The sequence below is a fragment of the Vulpes lagopus genome, chromosome 3, assembly GCF_018345385.1.
Source record: "Vulpes lagopus strain Blue_001 chromosome 3, ASM1834538v1, whole genome shotgun sequence".
In the NCBI taxonomy this organism is placed as follows: domain Eukaryota; kingdom Metazoa; phylum Chordata; class Mammalia; order Carnivora; family Canidae; genus Vulpes; species Vulpes lagopus.
In genome coordinates, this window is record NC_054826.1 from 132142286 (window position 1) to 132158637 (window position 16352).

General features: G+C 38.7%; 1 pseudogene; it reads left to right on the forward strand.

Moving 5' to 3' along the window:
* Nucleotides 1–11032: 11032 nt before the first annotated feature.
* On the forward strand, nucleotides 11033–11568 carry LOC121488396 (annotated as a pseudogene).
* Nucleotides 11569–16352: the final 4784 nt, after the last annotated feature.

A 16352-nucleotide genomic window follows, 5' to 3' on the forward strand; every position in this document is an offset into this window, starting at 1 on the left:
GCAAATAAATCGGAAGTGTCTTAGTTTTTAAGGGAATGTACTACTAAAGAAACCATTTGTCTTTGTTAAAAGCTGTACTTTTTACAAGGAATTCGTATTTCCCCACACCTACCTCACACTTGGGCTTAGAGGAAAAACTTTCAGAAGGTAGAGGTGGTGGCCACAGAGAACAATAAACAAGTGGGGTCATTGCAGAATGTAGAAGCAAGGTTTAGCTTAGGAACCTCCTCCACTGCTAGTTCAGAGCCATCACATGTATCCATGCAGAATTTTATCTTTGGAGTAGGCCAGTGTTTCCCTTTCTCCTCTTTCCCACCTGCAAGTATTTGTTGCATTACATTTGCATTTGTGCATTTGTGATCTAAGGGTCCATCAAGACCTGAGTCAGACTCAGCGGGGAGTCTGCTTGTCCTTCACCCTCTGCTCCTCCCCACACTCTTTCTCTTATAAATAAATAAATAAATAAATAAATAAAATCTTTAAAAAAAAATGAGTCTCATGCTCTTCGGAATGAGCCAGCCAGGCACCCTGGGTGAAATAGATAGTGAATGACCAAATAGATGGACTATGGCATCGAGTGCTAGGTCATCACCAAGCATATTTTCTCTTTTTCCTGAGTACACAGATTATATTTTCCAGTCTCTTTTGCATGACTAAGTTCCAGCCAATCGAATATGTGCAGCTTCCAGGCCTGGTCCGTAAAAACCTCGTGCATGTGACTCTTTCATTCTTTTCTCATCTAATGTCTGGATGTTGATGTCAATTTGGTCTTAGAAGCCAGGTGCTGAAGATGAGTAAGCCTCCATCAGCCTGGGTCTTTCTATTAGCAACTTATAGCAGAGCTCCTCACTCATTTTCCCAAACCCCTGAGCAGAATATTGATCTGTGAGGTGACTGAGAAATTAACATTTAATTTTGTGGGTGTGATTTTTAAAAATTATTTTTAAAAATTGTGGTAAAATACATATAAAACTTACCATTTTAACCATTTTAAATTTTTTTTTTTTTTTTTTTTTAATTTATGATAGTCACAGAGAGAGAGAGAGAGGCAGAGACACAGGCGGAGGGAGAAGCAGACTCCATGCACTGGGAGCCTGATGTGGGATTCGATCCCGGGTCTCCAGGATCGCGCCCTGGGCCAAAGGCAGGTGCCAAACCGCTGCGCCACCCAGGGATCCCCATTTTAACCATTTTTAAAGTATGTAATTCAGTGGTATGAAGTACATTCATATTGTTGTGCAAACATCACCATCATCCATCTATAGGACTTTTTAATCAGCCCAACTGATAATGTTCATGCATTAAACCATAACTCCTGATTTCCCCTTCCCCCAGCCCCTGGACACCACCATTCTATTTTCTGTCTCTATGAATATGGCTACTCTTGTACCTCATATGAATGGAATCATTTAACACCTGTCATTCAAGCCACTGAAATATGGGATGTATTTATTGTACCAGCTAGACATACATAACTCTGTGGCTGGAACAGAATAGATCCTCAAATAAATGTTTTCTGAGTAAATGAACATTCAACTACTGTAATTAACTTGAAACATTTGTTTAGGACATTATATCATATTCAATTTGTAAATTCATATTGTTTTATAGCTATAGGGTCTCTAATTTTATGTTTAATATAGATTTAGGAAACCTTGTAATTATAGTAACTTAAATTAACATTGGGCGTCCATAACATTTTTCTCCTATATGTTGTTCATTTTGGGGAAATACTGCTATATTGCATTGTTTAGAAAAAGCGTATATTCTAAAAATGTTAAATCAAATACTTGCCTTAATTTTCCATTGCCGAAAACCAAACTAGAGTTATTAAGGAATGATTATAGGAGAATGACATAGTAGGAATTTGAATAATAACATTCCTAGCCAAGCAAAAACTTTTAAATTTCACATCAAAGGAAATATGGTAGTAAAAACATATCCTCTTTCTTTGGTCTTACAGTTAAATAGGGACGTTACTGATACATAAGTACTGATATTTAGTTGTCTTAAATACTAGTTTGCCTGATGGAAGAATGAAGGCTTTCAAAGATAGAACTAGATTACTTTCTGAAGTGCCTCCATTAACTCTAAAACACTTTCTTTTTTTTACCTTTTTTCAAATTTCTATTGAAAGATGGCAAAATGCCGTTTTGGCTTTTAAAAACAAACACTGAATTGTACACTTTTCTACCTGAAACCGCAACATTTAGTCAACAACTTTCCAGTCAGGGCATAACTACAGTGGGCGAAGATGGGTTCTTTCACTGAGCAAGTGTTATAGACTGAATGCCCTAGGCTGATAGCATTGAGGGGATCCTTAAATCCAGATTTGGTCCTTTCTTTCTTTGCTTCCTTCATGATCTAATATTAAGAAGGGAATGATTGCTTCTTCATCTCTCTCTCTCTCTTTCTTTTTTTTTTTTTTTTTACTTCTTCATCTCTTTATAGTTATTCCTATCAGGGAGAACTATATTTCTTTTTCCAGAGAACAATAAATAATAGTTTCATAAGTAAATACATAATGGAAGTTGTAGAAAATAAGGCTCTTTCTATAAGAGCATTTTAGAAATTACTGTTGTTCCCCCCCCAAAAAAACTGAGAAAATCTTTTAAGAATTCATACCAAACCAATCTTGAATCCTAAATCTGAATAAACTTTATTAATTTGTTGATTTTGATCCAAATTTTTTTTTCAATTTAGTAAACCAAAGAAAAATGCTTTAAAGAAACAAAACTAAAAAAGCAACCACGAAATCAGAATCTATTCTATACATTTTCAAATTAAATTGGCAGAAGGCCAGGATACTATAATATTTTGTTTAGCTAGGCACCTGGAAAGCATTTTTAAAATAAGCATAGTTTTCTACTTTTACAACAGAGGTATACAGAGCTTCTCGGCACACTTTTTAAAATCTGTCATATTTTTCCTGTTTATAAAACATGTAAATTGATCGATTACAATAGAAAAATAAAGTACCTTCTAGGCAATCATAAGACAAAGACCATGCCTTCCATAATATCACCAACTCTAAGTTAGGGCTACATATAATTTGAACTCTGAAATGAATCAGTTATGATTTAACAATGATGGACATTGATTTAGGAGTTCCAGGTTTTAATCCCAGTTCAGCTTTTCTTGGTTTGATTTTGAGTAAGTGACACCTTCCCTGAGCTCATTTTCTTCTGCAAAATGAGGGAAATAGTCTAGACCAGCACTGTCCAATAGATGGGAATAGTCTCTGCTCTGTTTAATATGGTAGTCACTAGCCATAGGTGGTTATCAACCACTTTGGATGCGGCTTGTGTGATTAAAGAACTGAATTTTAATTTATATTTAATTCTAATTAATTTAAACAGCCATGTGTGGCTAATGGCTACCACACTGGATAGCAGAATTCTAGTCTCACTCTCACTCAGCAGACATTTGAGTGCCTACAGTTTGCCAAGCATCAGGCTACATGGGGGTTATCACAACGTCTGTGCATTCAAGGAGTTAACATGGAGAAAAGCTAAATAAATACTTGCTGATACATGTGCCTCAATAATCATATGCAAAAAGCATAGAAGAGGGAGTAATTGCCAGAAGGCAAATCATCTCTAAGATCCTCTCTGGTTCTAAAATTATATAAATTAAACTCAACAAATATTTACTGAGCACCTATTTTCTGTCCAGCTCATTCTTGGCTTGATTTCTGAGTACAGCATTTTCACTCAGAGATAGTAGCTAATGAATACTATCAGCGCTCTTATTTTGTAGATTCATTCATTCAGTATTTCATAGTATTTATGTACCAAGTACTTTCTAGACATGTATGAAAAAAATGATTTTATGATGTTTTATTTATTTATTTTATTTATTTTTATTTGTATTTATTTATTTATTTTTGATGATGTTTTAAAGGTGATCTCAAATCACCCCTCAGGTCATACTTTGAGTCAATAGTGTTTCAAACGTTATTTCAACTACTTAGACATAAGTCAGCAGCATTGACTAGTATTACTAATAAAAAGGGGGGAAATGAAAGAAGTAGGCATGTTTGTCCATTAAAAACTACTCATAAATTTTGCAATAGAATATATCAGAATAAATATTTTGAGGAGATATTCCTTAGAAAAGATTATTTTATGGTGAACACACACATGAAAAAATGCTCAGCATCATTCATCAGGGAAATAGAAATCAAAACCACAATGAGATACCACCTTACACCAGTCAAAATGGCTAAAATGAACAACACAGGAAATGACAGGTGTTGGCAAGGATGTGGAGAAAAGGGAACCCTCTTGCACTGTTGGTGGGAGTGCAAACTGGTATAGTCACTCTGGAAAACAGTATGGAGGTTCATCAAAAAGTTAAAAGTAAAACTACCCCATGAGCAGGCAATTGCACTATGAGGTATTTATCTAAAAGATACAAAAATACTGATTTGAAGGGGCACGTGCACCCTAATGTTTATAGTAGCATTATCAACAACAGTCAGATCATGGAAAGAGCCCAAATGTCCAACAACTGATGAATGAAGAAGATGTGGTATATGTATACACTGGAATATTACTCAGCCATCAAAAAGAATGAAATCTTGCCATTTACAAAGATGTGGATAGAACTAGAGTGTATTACGCTAAGTGCAATAAGTCAGAGAAAGACAAATATATGATTTCACTCATATGTGGAATTTAAGAAACAAAACAGATGAATACAGGGGAAAGGAAGGAAAAATAAAATAAGATAAAAACAGAGGGAGGCAAAACATAAGAGACTTTTGACTATAGAGAACAAACAGGGTTGCTGGAGGGGAGTGGAGGTGGGGGAGGGGTTAATTGGGTGATGGGTATTAAGGAGGGCACTTATGATGATCACTGGGTGTTCTACATAAGTAATGAATCACTAAATTCTACTTCTGACATTAATACTATATGTTAACTAACTTGAATTTAAATAAAATCTTGGAAAAAAAAGAAAGACTATTTTATATTGGTATCTAAATATAAATATTAATTTTTTCAACGTTCCTTTTTCTTATTATTGCTGTCTAGCTACAGTATCAAGTCCAGTATTTTTCTATGCATTACATTACGTCTTATTTTTTTCTTTTTAAAAAATATTTTATTTATTTTTTCATGAAAGACACAGAGAGAGAGGCAGAGACAGAGGCAGATGGAGAAACAGGCTCCATGCAGGGAGCCTGATGTGGGATTCGATCCTGGGTCTCCAGGATCACACCCTGGGCTGAAGGCAGACACTCAACTGCTGAGCCACCCAAGTGTCCCACATTATGTCTTCTTTACATAAAACTTTTACTTGCCTTAAATGCCTCTTATTTATTGAATATGTACCTATTTATTTCTTCAACTATTATTTATTTAATTGACCAGTATGCAATTATTCAATTAGAGAATACAAAAGGAAGTAAGAGGTCAATCTTCTTCTTCTTCTTCTTCTTCTTCTTCTTCTTCTTCTTCTTCTTCTTCTTCTTCTTTTTTAAGATTTATTTGTTTTAGAGAAAAAGAGAGAGAGAGACAGTGAGGGCGGGGTAGAGGGAGAGAGAATCTCAGGCAGACACCTCCCTTCCCCCACTGCAGAATCCCACTTGAGGCATCACCCCGCAGCCCTGAGATCATGACCTGAGCTGAAATCAAGAGTCAGACACCCAACCCACTGAGTCATCCAGGCACCCGAAGAGTTGAATTTTCTAAAGGATTTGAGGGTAGGGAAAATAAAACAGAAGAAAGTTGAGAAAGAGGTATTTATGCATCTACCAGAGCACTTCAGGGGAGGAAGTAATTACTTCCAGATGAGACATTAAGAGAAGGTTTTGTGAAGGATGTGGCATTGAGCTGGACCTTGAGCCCTGAAGGAAGGGTAGGTCCTGCCAATGCAGAGAAGGAAGGAAAGGCCACTTCCTCCTTGAGCCAGGGCAGAGAGGCAGGAAAGCATGAAGTTAGGGAGAAGTGGCTGAGTTGAAACAAAGGAAAAAATAGGGGATCCCTGGGTGGCGCAGCGGTTTGGCGCCTGCCTTTGGCCCAGGGCGCGATCCTGGAGACCCGGGATCGAATCCCACATCAGGCTCCCGGTGCATGAAGCCTGCTTCTCCCTCTGCCTGTGTCTCTGCCTCTCTCTCTCTCTCTCTCTCTCTCTCTCTGTGTGACTATCATAAATAAATAAAAGTTTAAAAAAACAAAAACAAAAAAACAAAAAACAAAGGAAAAAATAGCTAGGAAGAGGAGTAGAAGAAAACCAGGCTGGAAACATAGATTGTGGCCAGAACCTGGTTTTAGTTGCTAGGCTGGGTAGTCTAGACTTTATTTTGAAGACGATGAGGCATTTGAACAATGGAATAAACAATCAGATATGTTCATTAGGAACTTTGCCTTGACAGGAGTATTTAAGATATATTGGGCAAGGGCAAGGGAGAGGCTAATGGAGGCACCAGTTAGAAGGCTAGTTATTATAGCAGCACAGACCATAAGCTCTGAATTGGGATACTAGCTGGGGCATTAAAGAGAGAGGACTCAGGAGAGGTTATGGTGAAACTAGAGTCAATAGACCCTGGAAACTTCTTGCATAAGGTGATAGGATAAGGGGAACAAGTAAAAATTAAAAAATGACCCCAATATTATGAGTCTCTGTGACAGAGAGGATGGTGGTACTTCAAGCTAATTTAGGGGATGCAGGAGGAGAAACAGATTAAGATGGATATAGAAGGGATCCCTGGGTGGCGCAGCGGTTTGGTGCCTGCCTTTGGCCCAGGGCGCAATCCTGGAGACCTGGGATTGAATCCCACGTCGGGCTCCTGGTACATGGAGCCTGCTTCTCCCTCTGCCTCTCTCTCTCTCTCTCTCTCTCTCTCTCTCTGTGTGACTATCATAAAAAAAAAAAAAAAGATGGATATAGAAAATATGCTCTTGTAAGGAAGAAATATATTTATACTATATTCTGGAATTATATATATACAATTGAAGATTGAACTGAAGCCAGTGATGAAAATGTGAAGTGCACTCTGGGACATCTTGAATTTTGCACTATGATAATAATGAGTGTCCAGGTTACTTATATTCAATGCTTTCTCCTTCATTATTTAAGTATATTTATGTTCTCAGACTGATAAATTGGACAAATGCCTCTTGTAACCTTAGCCTGACCTTCTTGGTTAGCCAAGTGTCTGAGGTATATAGATTTTTTTTTTTTTTACTGCATTCAAAATCTTTAACCAAGGAGATTCTTAAAATAGCAAAAGACCTTTATCTTTAACAACAAGGAAAGTGCCCATCCATGATGGGCTTGATTTAAGCTTTTAACTTACATGTTCTTTGAATACTTAAAGTCAGGGGCTTTCTAGATTAAATCTGGTATGGTTAATATAGTTCAAATAAACAGCTCAGCGATAGGTACTGCATTCAAATATAATTTCCCAGTTGGAAAGCATAATTTTTATTTGTATAATCTTTCTAAGAAGAAATATTCAGATTTCAGTAGATAGGTTAAGATTTTTTTAAAAGTTTCTTTTTTTTTTTTTAAGGTTTTAACAATTGTTTTACTAGAGTACTTTCTAACTGGGTAGATAGGCATGATCTGTTAAAGTGAGTCCATTTATAATACAAAATGTTCTAAGCAGGCTGTTACTCCATATCTGTGGTTTTTAATTTTCAATGTGAAAAGAATTGTAGTAGGGATATGCAGTAAGTCTACTATTTATTCTGATATCTTTAATGCCATATTTAACTTCACATGTTTTAAATTCTCCTCTGAATCTTAAGAGCTATCTTTATAAAAAGCTATTTTTGTTGTTGTTGTAGTTGTTTGAGAGAGAGGAAGGCCAAGACTGAAGGTACGCTGAGACATCCAGTATCATTTCCTCTCTTTGGCATGCTTCAGAATCCTAGCTAAGAAAAGATGGGAGGTGGCTTCGTGGGAACAAAAAGACTGCTTCATGCTTGGCAAGTCAGTTTGGCCAAAGATTGTAGCATAATCTCATCCTGATGGTTTTACTATGAAGCAAAAAAACCTCAAAATAATAATGTGATGGTAAAAAAAAAAATCTTTTTCCAATGACATGTAGGAAAGGAAATGAAGATAAGTGCATAAATGAATTTAAAGGGAAGTTTTGCCAAAAGTATCCAGTGACTTGCTTTAATTTTTTGCTTTATGTTTAGTGCAGACTTGATTTCTTAACATGTATTTCAGTTAATCAGACATGTTCATTTGTGGAAATGTTTGTTGAAGCCTTGCACTAATGTGATAAGCCTGGGCTGGAGCGAGAATGAGGTTGCTGTCTCCCAGATAGAAGTTATTAGTAAAAGGGGAATATAGATAGAGGTTATGTGGTACAGAAGGGGCAAGTGCACAGGGAGAGGTATCCCAGCTGTCCTTGTTGATTAGAGTGATATTTTGTATTGAAGAATACAGGTGTGCTTTGACTGAACACCATAATATGTTCCTGAAAAGTTGTGTATAAGCTCATTCTTTTGTTGTTGTTGATCGAATCTGAATGTCTATGCTACATTTTCATAATTCCTTTACTTCCATTTCTGATTGATATTTAATTGGTAGAGGTTCCTAAGACTTTAACTCTAAAGTTCTCTGCTATTTCTTACCTCTCATGGTAGTCAAGCCCTGCTTTGTTAATCCTAATACATGCTTATTGGTTATGATTTTTAAAAACTATCTTTCTACCGTATCAATCTAAACTTTGTAAATCTGTATTTCTGTTATTCCATGTATTTGCCAGTATTATTATTCGATAATTACAGTAACTATATCTGCATTCATTGAGCACTTACTATGTAGTAGCATTGTTTTAGTCTAAGCATCTTCATTTGTTCAAATCTCACCATTCAATGAGGTAGATATTGTTCTTTTGTTTTATAGATGAAGCTGAAACACATGGAGATTATGCAACACTCTCAAAGTTACACAATCAGTAACTGGTAAAATCCTGTTATATCAGGGTCCTAACTGAGGTATACAACGGTAACTGAGTCAAACTTGGAAGGCTTAATAGAAGTGGTCCATTTCCTATTTTCTGCCTATATCCCAGTAGCTAGCACTTAGTCCCATGACTGCACCTAACTGCAAGGGAAACTGGGAAATGTAGTCCAGTTGTATACGTAGGATGAACATAGAAATGCTTTGGTAAATAGTTAGAGTCTCTGGCCATAGGACCACAAACTGGTAAACATACAATTATATGATTTGTGATAAATGTGATAAAATAAAATAGAGTATTTGAGTGAGAATACTGGAGTAAAGGTGGGGAAAGTCCTTTGTAGTAATGAGATAATATTTAAACTGAGACCTGAGAGGTGAGAAGACAAAGGGTGGTAGAAGAAAGAACATGCAGCACGCTATAGAACATATTGAGGGGTTAGCATGTAATCCTAATGGCAGTGGAAAGGCATATTAATCTTTCTAATAGGATGTTAAAACAGGACTCTCTCTGACTCACTGACTCAGCTGACTCTTTTCATTGCCCCCACATTCCAAAGTGAAGTGTTAGAGTCGGATCATTAATGGCAGAATTATGGAGAAGGTGCTAAAAACCAGTTCTGTGGATCTTTACCCCCCCTGCCTTGGGGATACAGAAGGGCTGAAGCTGAAGGGGCTGAGAAGCTAGTTGAGATTTAGAAGTTTTCCATGGAAAAAATCTTTCAGTGCATTTCAAGTCTTCTCTACACCCCTGGGAGACTGGTGGGACAGGTGTTCTTACTTCATGTCCTTAGTGGGGAAGGCTTTAGGGAGACAGAATGGAGAATTTGACTTGTATCCCCTGGATTCCATGGAACACAGAAATACTTGGAAAATAGTTTACTGGCATCAGAATAAAGAACTGCATTTGGAGAGTAACTATAATCCTTTCATTGGCATCTTAAAAGTGTGGAAGCCTTGATAGGAATATATGCCCAGGTTCTTTAAAATGGGATCACGCCCAGGAGGCCTTCTGCCTAAACCAGACAACCTTAGCAGAAAGAGGCTACGGATGTGCCGTCAGAGGCTGAGGGTGAGGCTGAGGCTGGGGTTCCTGCATAAGTGTCCAGTTCAGGTGGAGGTTTTAGCATGTCAAGGAAGCTATACAAAAGGGGATGCACAGCAGGATACCCCAGGTGCTCGTAAAACCCACCTTGAGAGCCGCAGTCAGCTTTAAACACGTGCCATGGCCAGAGCAGATCAGAGCTAGGTTACATGCGTGCTTGTCAAACAAGACCTACCTCTTATCTCTCTTTCTCCTCTGGCCCCTCCACTCCTAGCTGACCAAAGGCCAGCTGAGAGAATGAAGATTCACTAATCCCCACAGCAAAGGCATCCAGCCCAAGCAGTAGGAGGAAACATTAACTGCAATAAAGTTCAAAGTTTTAACCAACACACCGGACTGGCCATTTTTATTATTGAATTGAGGCTACTTCGTGACTAATAAGAATTTTGATTAACTGAGCCATGCCAAAAAAGTCAAGGGACTTTCCCTAGGCATTAGGAAAGAACCTTTCTGTGGAGCTGATTTGATCAGACTTTGGGGAAGGGAAGAAGAAAGCTGTTTTCAGCTCTCACCTTAAAAGAGTTTCTGGTCCTGGGTAAAGATCACTCGTTTTAAGTAATCATGCTGGCTGCTGAGTGGATATCAGACCAGAGGATGACAGGTATGAATGCAGAGTGTGAGTCAGGAGGTGATTCTGGCTTTTCCACCTCTTTAGTTGTGTGACTTTGGGTAAGTCACTGGACTCCTCTGTGCATGCTTCCTCAGAGTGGGTAAGGTAACAGAACACCGTACAGGGTTGTTGAAAGGAACAAATGAGCTAACAGGTAAGTACTTAGAGGAGTTCATGACCCAAAGTAAATATTATGAAGTATTTGTTGCTATATTTTACTTTAAGAATTATTGTTGTAGCAGCCCAAATGAGAGAGAGCGGGGACTGAGAATATCTTTACTAGAGAGCATGAAGAGGCTCATGAGAGATCTGCAGGAAAGTAGCCTGCAACATGAGGTGCTGCGAGTGAGAGCCACCCAGTTGTCATTACCAGTTTGGTGGTCATTGCCATGCCCATGGCCAAGGGGAAGACCAGGAGACAGAAGTTTGGTTACAGTGTTAAATGGGAGCATCTGAACCGGAATGCTTGACACAAAGCAGCTCCACTGATCGAGTGTTTCCACATCCGACATGCCTGGGACCATGGCAAATCCGTGCAGCAGAACCTGGCAGAGATGGTGTTGGCTATGGACCCCAACAAGGAGGTGCCCCTCTGTAAGACAAAGGTGAGGCCATGCCAAGGAGGTGGACATGGAGGAGAGGCCTAAGATGCTTGTGCAGAAGCCCTATGTGCTAAGTGATCTAGAGGCAGAAGCCAGCCTCCCAGGAAAGAAAGGCAGCACTGTCTGGAGACCTCATTGTCTATGTGGGCTACATGGTGGAGAATCACAGGGAGGACCATAAGGCTATGGCCCGGGTTGAAAAGAATTACTATCAAGATACTCCAAAACAGATTCGGAATAAGATCAATGTTTATAAGCATTTTTACCCAGCAGAGCGGCAAGTCTTCATCGATTCTTTGCAGAATAAGATGGAGGTTGAGTGATTGGCTTATGTCTGCCTGAGGCTGAGGTCTCTCCTGGACCAGAGAAGCTGGAAGCCAGGGTTCAAGGTAAGTAGGGGCATGTGGCTAGATGAGGCTGGTCAAACCGCATGGAATCAAAAGGTTACACACATGCACATGAACACACACACACACACACACACACACACACACTCCTTTTACTGGGGAAGGAACTGTCTCCAAGAAGCTTCCAATGGCCCTGAGAAAAGCCAGAACCAACTGTTTTCAGAATGAGTGGTTTGTTTATATATAGTCTGTACATAATAAAACAAGGCTATTTTACTTAAAAAAAAAGTGGGGGGGGGGGACACCTGGGTGACTCAGTGGTTGAGCATCTGCCTTTGGCCCAGAGTGTGATCCTGGGGTCCCGGGATCGAGTCCCACATTGGACTCCCTGCAGGGAGTCTGCTTCTCCCTCTGCCCGTGTCTCTGCCTTTCTCTCTTTCTGTGTCTCTCATGAATAAATAAATAAAATCTCTTTTTAAAAAAGGAAAAGGTTCATGATATATTTTAAAATTATCGTCAATTGGATTTCGTAGGAGATGATTGGATATGATAGAGGGAGAGAGCAAGAATTGCTCCCAGGTTTCTAGCTTGGACATCTGCATGGAATCGAGATTATTGAGATTGAGGAGGACAGGAATTGTAGACCGGCCTAATAAAGATTCCTGGTTGCTGGTGCTTTTAAAGTCTGCATTTTAATAGCATTGAAAGATTCGGGCACCACAGGAATAGTTCTTCTGAAATCGAAAGTGCTCTAAAACAAAATCACCTTCTGACACTTGCCCCCACCATTTTAGAAAATGGGGCAGAGTGGGTAGGTAATTGTGTGAATATGGTTTTACTTTCAAGAATCAAGAATGACCTCAATGGGCAATCAATCTTTCTAAAATAAACTTTGTCTGAAAAAAAAGACATAATATCAACAATTCTAAAACTAGCATTGTTATCTTTGATTGATGTCCTCCCAAATTTAATTGTCCTATGTTTAATAAACTCAATAAACTACATAATAAACTTATCCAGTGGGAGCTACAATATGGTTTTCAGATTTTTTTTCCAAAGCAGGTACACAAATGCACAGATAAAATTTTAGCACTTACTGTTTTAAATGAGTTTAATGGTTTGTCACCTTACCTTTGATGTAGGTAAGCTAATCTTTATAGCAGGCTTTCCCATCCTAGTGATATACTGTGAAGATTAAGGAACCTTTTGTTCTGTGGTATTAACTGTTACTGTGTTCTTCTCCACCCTGTGGGACAAGATGAGTGTTGAGAACCAGAATTCCTCTTCTGCCTGAGGTCTTGCTGATAGTGTCTTTATCAACCCCTCCAGCCTTGCTAGAAATTGGAAGAACATTAGTATCAGATGCCAGGGCTGACCAATGAATAAGTGGCTAAGGGCTTTGGCCCTTGTGTTTTGTCAAACCCTGTGTAGATAAGCATAGCCCCTCTTATCAGAACTTTCCTCCCAGTTCTTGACAGCACTGTGGAAGAAGATGCCGAGTCCTTCAGGGCCCTCTGGAAGTGAGAAGAAGCCTTCTGTGTCTAAGGTTACACCATCGACCGGGGCTGGGGCCTCATCTTGGTTTAATGATTACAGCATTCCTGTTGTAACAAACATTCTTTTAGGTAGAAGTACTAAATCTTCTGTTTAGTGACAGGTGTTTGGTTTGGCATCTTACTTTTGCTTTTGACAAACTCATAAAGAGGCAAAGCCAACTCACATGATCTAGAAAGAAGAAAAGGAAGTCAAATGCTAAAATACTAGACTAATTCTCTAGCAGGCTGATATGAGAGGAGATCTTTGCTTTCAAATAGAGACTATTTGAGATAATTGAGGAACATTTTGAAATCCATACAAGTGTATAGGAAATCAAAGTGCTGAAAACCAAAAGTTTAATGTTATTTCATTTTTAAAATATTTTATTTATTTATTTAAGAGTGAGAGAGTGAGGGAGAGGGAGAGAGAATCTCAAGGACACTCTGTGGTGAGTGCAGAGCCAGGCATGGGGCTCCATCCCACAGTAGTGAGAACCTGACCTGAGTCCAAGAGTTGGAGGCTTAACCAATTAAGAAGCCACCCAGGCACCTCCCCATTTTAATTTTTGTAACCATGGTGATCAACTGGAAGCACTCACTCTGAAAATTGTCAAGGTTGGCATCATCTTGGCCTTCATGACATGGTGCTTTGGGAAACTGTTGGATATTTGTTTCTGTGCTGGAGTAAAGACTAGATCTGTTTATTCTTTATCTTCTTTTTAAATTTATTTCCCTTTTAATTTTTATCAAAATGATACATATATGTGGCAAAAATAAAACAGAACTGAGGAATTTATACTGAAAAATAATATCTCTCTGTCCCTACTTCTGAGTCCTACGTTCCAGAAGCAAACAACCTTCCTTTGGTAAAAAGATTACAATTATTTTTAATAATTACTAATTTTTACTCTTTTATTCCTCAAACTATCTCCTAAGAAGTTATAGCTGCAAGTAATCTGGTCTGCATCCTTCAAGTCTTCATTTCTATGCTTATAACAAACATATATACACACATGGAGGTAAGATATACTGGGTTGTTTTTGTTTTTGTTTTTTGTTTTTTTAGAGAGCAAAAGGGAGAGAAAGAGAGAGAGGGAGAGAGGCAGAGACACAGGCAGAGGGAGAAGCAGGCCCCATGCAGGGAGCCCGATGCAGGACTCCATCCTGTGACCCTGAGATCATGCTCTGAACTGAAGGCAGATGCTCAACCACTGAGCCACCCAGGTGTCTCTGCTTTTATATTTCTAAATAATATACCTCTAGGTTTTGTCTCAACAGACTTATATAATATCTCTTGATTCTTAAACTATATTTATTCATTTAATTATTACTTATTGAGTATCTACTATGATGGTAGGCACTATTCCAAGTGCTCAGTGATCAAAACAAAGATCCCAGACTCACTGACCTCTACATTCTAGTGGGAGGAGGGATGTTGAGACACATAAATTATATAGTAGACATTGACATATTTAATGGGAAAAAAAGTAGAATAAGATTAAAAGGAATTAGGAGGCAGAGAAGCAGGAGTAACACTATTTTATTTTATTTTATTTTATTTTATTTTATTTTATTTTATTTTATTATTTTTAGGAGTAACAATTTTAAACTGGGTGGTCATATTTGGCCTCAGATGTTTGAACAAAGACTTAAAGGCAGGGAGGGAGTTATCCACATGAATATCCTTGAAGAGCATTCAGTCAGAGAATATAGCAAAGGCCTCAAAGCAGGAGTGTGCTGGCACATTCACGGATTGGCAAGTACAGTAGTATGACTGGAATGGAGTGAACTAAGGGCCCTGTGGTGGATGACGAGATCAGAGAGATAACAGAAGGCAAGATGATATAAGGCCATTGGGACCAATATAAGGACTTCTCACTTTTACTCTGGGTGGAATGGGAAGCCATTGAAAGGTTTTGAGCAGAGAATAACATGGTCTGTCTTGTACTTAGAAGGATTTATATAGCTTCCAGGGGGTACCTTCTACCCTTCTACCTACAATTTTCTGTCATCCATACTTCTGTTTTTGCATTTTCAAGGTTAATGCCGAGTTCATTCTTTATTATAACCTTTCATGTGTTTTTGATAGGTGGATCCTAAAACTTAACAATCAACCCTTTCCTATGTAATTATTGTTCATAGCCAGATAATGTGCAGAAATTACATTTAAACAAAAGTAAGTCCAAGGTCATGACCACTGGGCTCCTTGAAGCAGAATGTTCTAGCATCCACATCAAATAAATTTTCTTTTGTAATTTCAGAAATTCCTTAAAATTATGCCACATTTTAGCTGTCTTCCTTTTTTTATCATGATTTTTTTTTCTTTTTTAGAAAGAGAGAGAAAAGGAGAGAGAGAGAGAAAGAGTGCTTGCACATATGAGCAGAGGGTGGGACCAGGGGGCAGTGGGAGAGGGAGAGAAAGTACCTTTAGCAGACTCCATACCTAGCATGGTGCCCCATGTGGAGCTCAGTCTCACAACCTTGAGATCATGACTTGAGCTGAAATCAAGAGTTGGATGCTTAACTGACTGAGCTACCCAGGTGCACCTATCATAAATTTTTTAAAAATGCAATTCTTATTGTTCCCAGAGCAGCCTGGAATTTCTGACTGCCATTTTTTTTTTTTATCTTGTTGAGAAAAACAACAACAACAACAACACGTTTTCTTTACCATATCATCAATACCATCCATTCTATAGTCATTATATCTTTTGCACAGACTACATTTCATTTTTCTTCTTGACATTGTACCGGGGATCCCTGGGTGGCTCCGCGGTTCAGTGCCTGCCTTTGGTCCAGGGCGTGGTCCTGGAGTCCTGGGATCAAGTCCCCTGTTGGGCTCCCGGCGAGGAGCCTGCTTCTCCCTCTGCCTGTGCCTCTCTCTCTCTCTCTCTATGTCTATCATGAACAAATAAATAAAATCTTAAAAAAAAAAAAAAAAGACATTGTACCTGAGGCCCACTGACTTCCTCTTCTGATTTAGGTTGTAAACCCTATGCACAGCCTCACCCTTGAATTGTTTTACATTAGACTCCTGAGTTTGTTCCATCTTTTTTATATTCCATATCTTCCACTTTGTTGGTTTCCATCTCATTTCTCTGGAATATATTAAACAAATTTTCAGCAGAAAACACAGATGGTGGGGCACCTGGTGACTCAGTGGCTGAGGGTCTGCCTTTGGCTCAGGTCGCGATCCCGGTATCCCGGGATCGAGTCCTGCATTGGG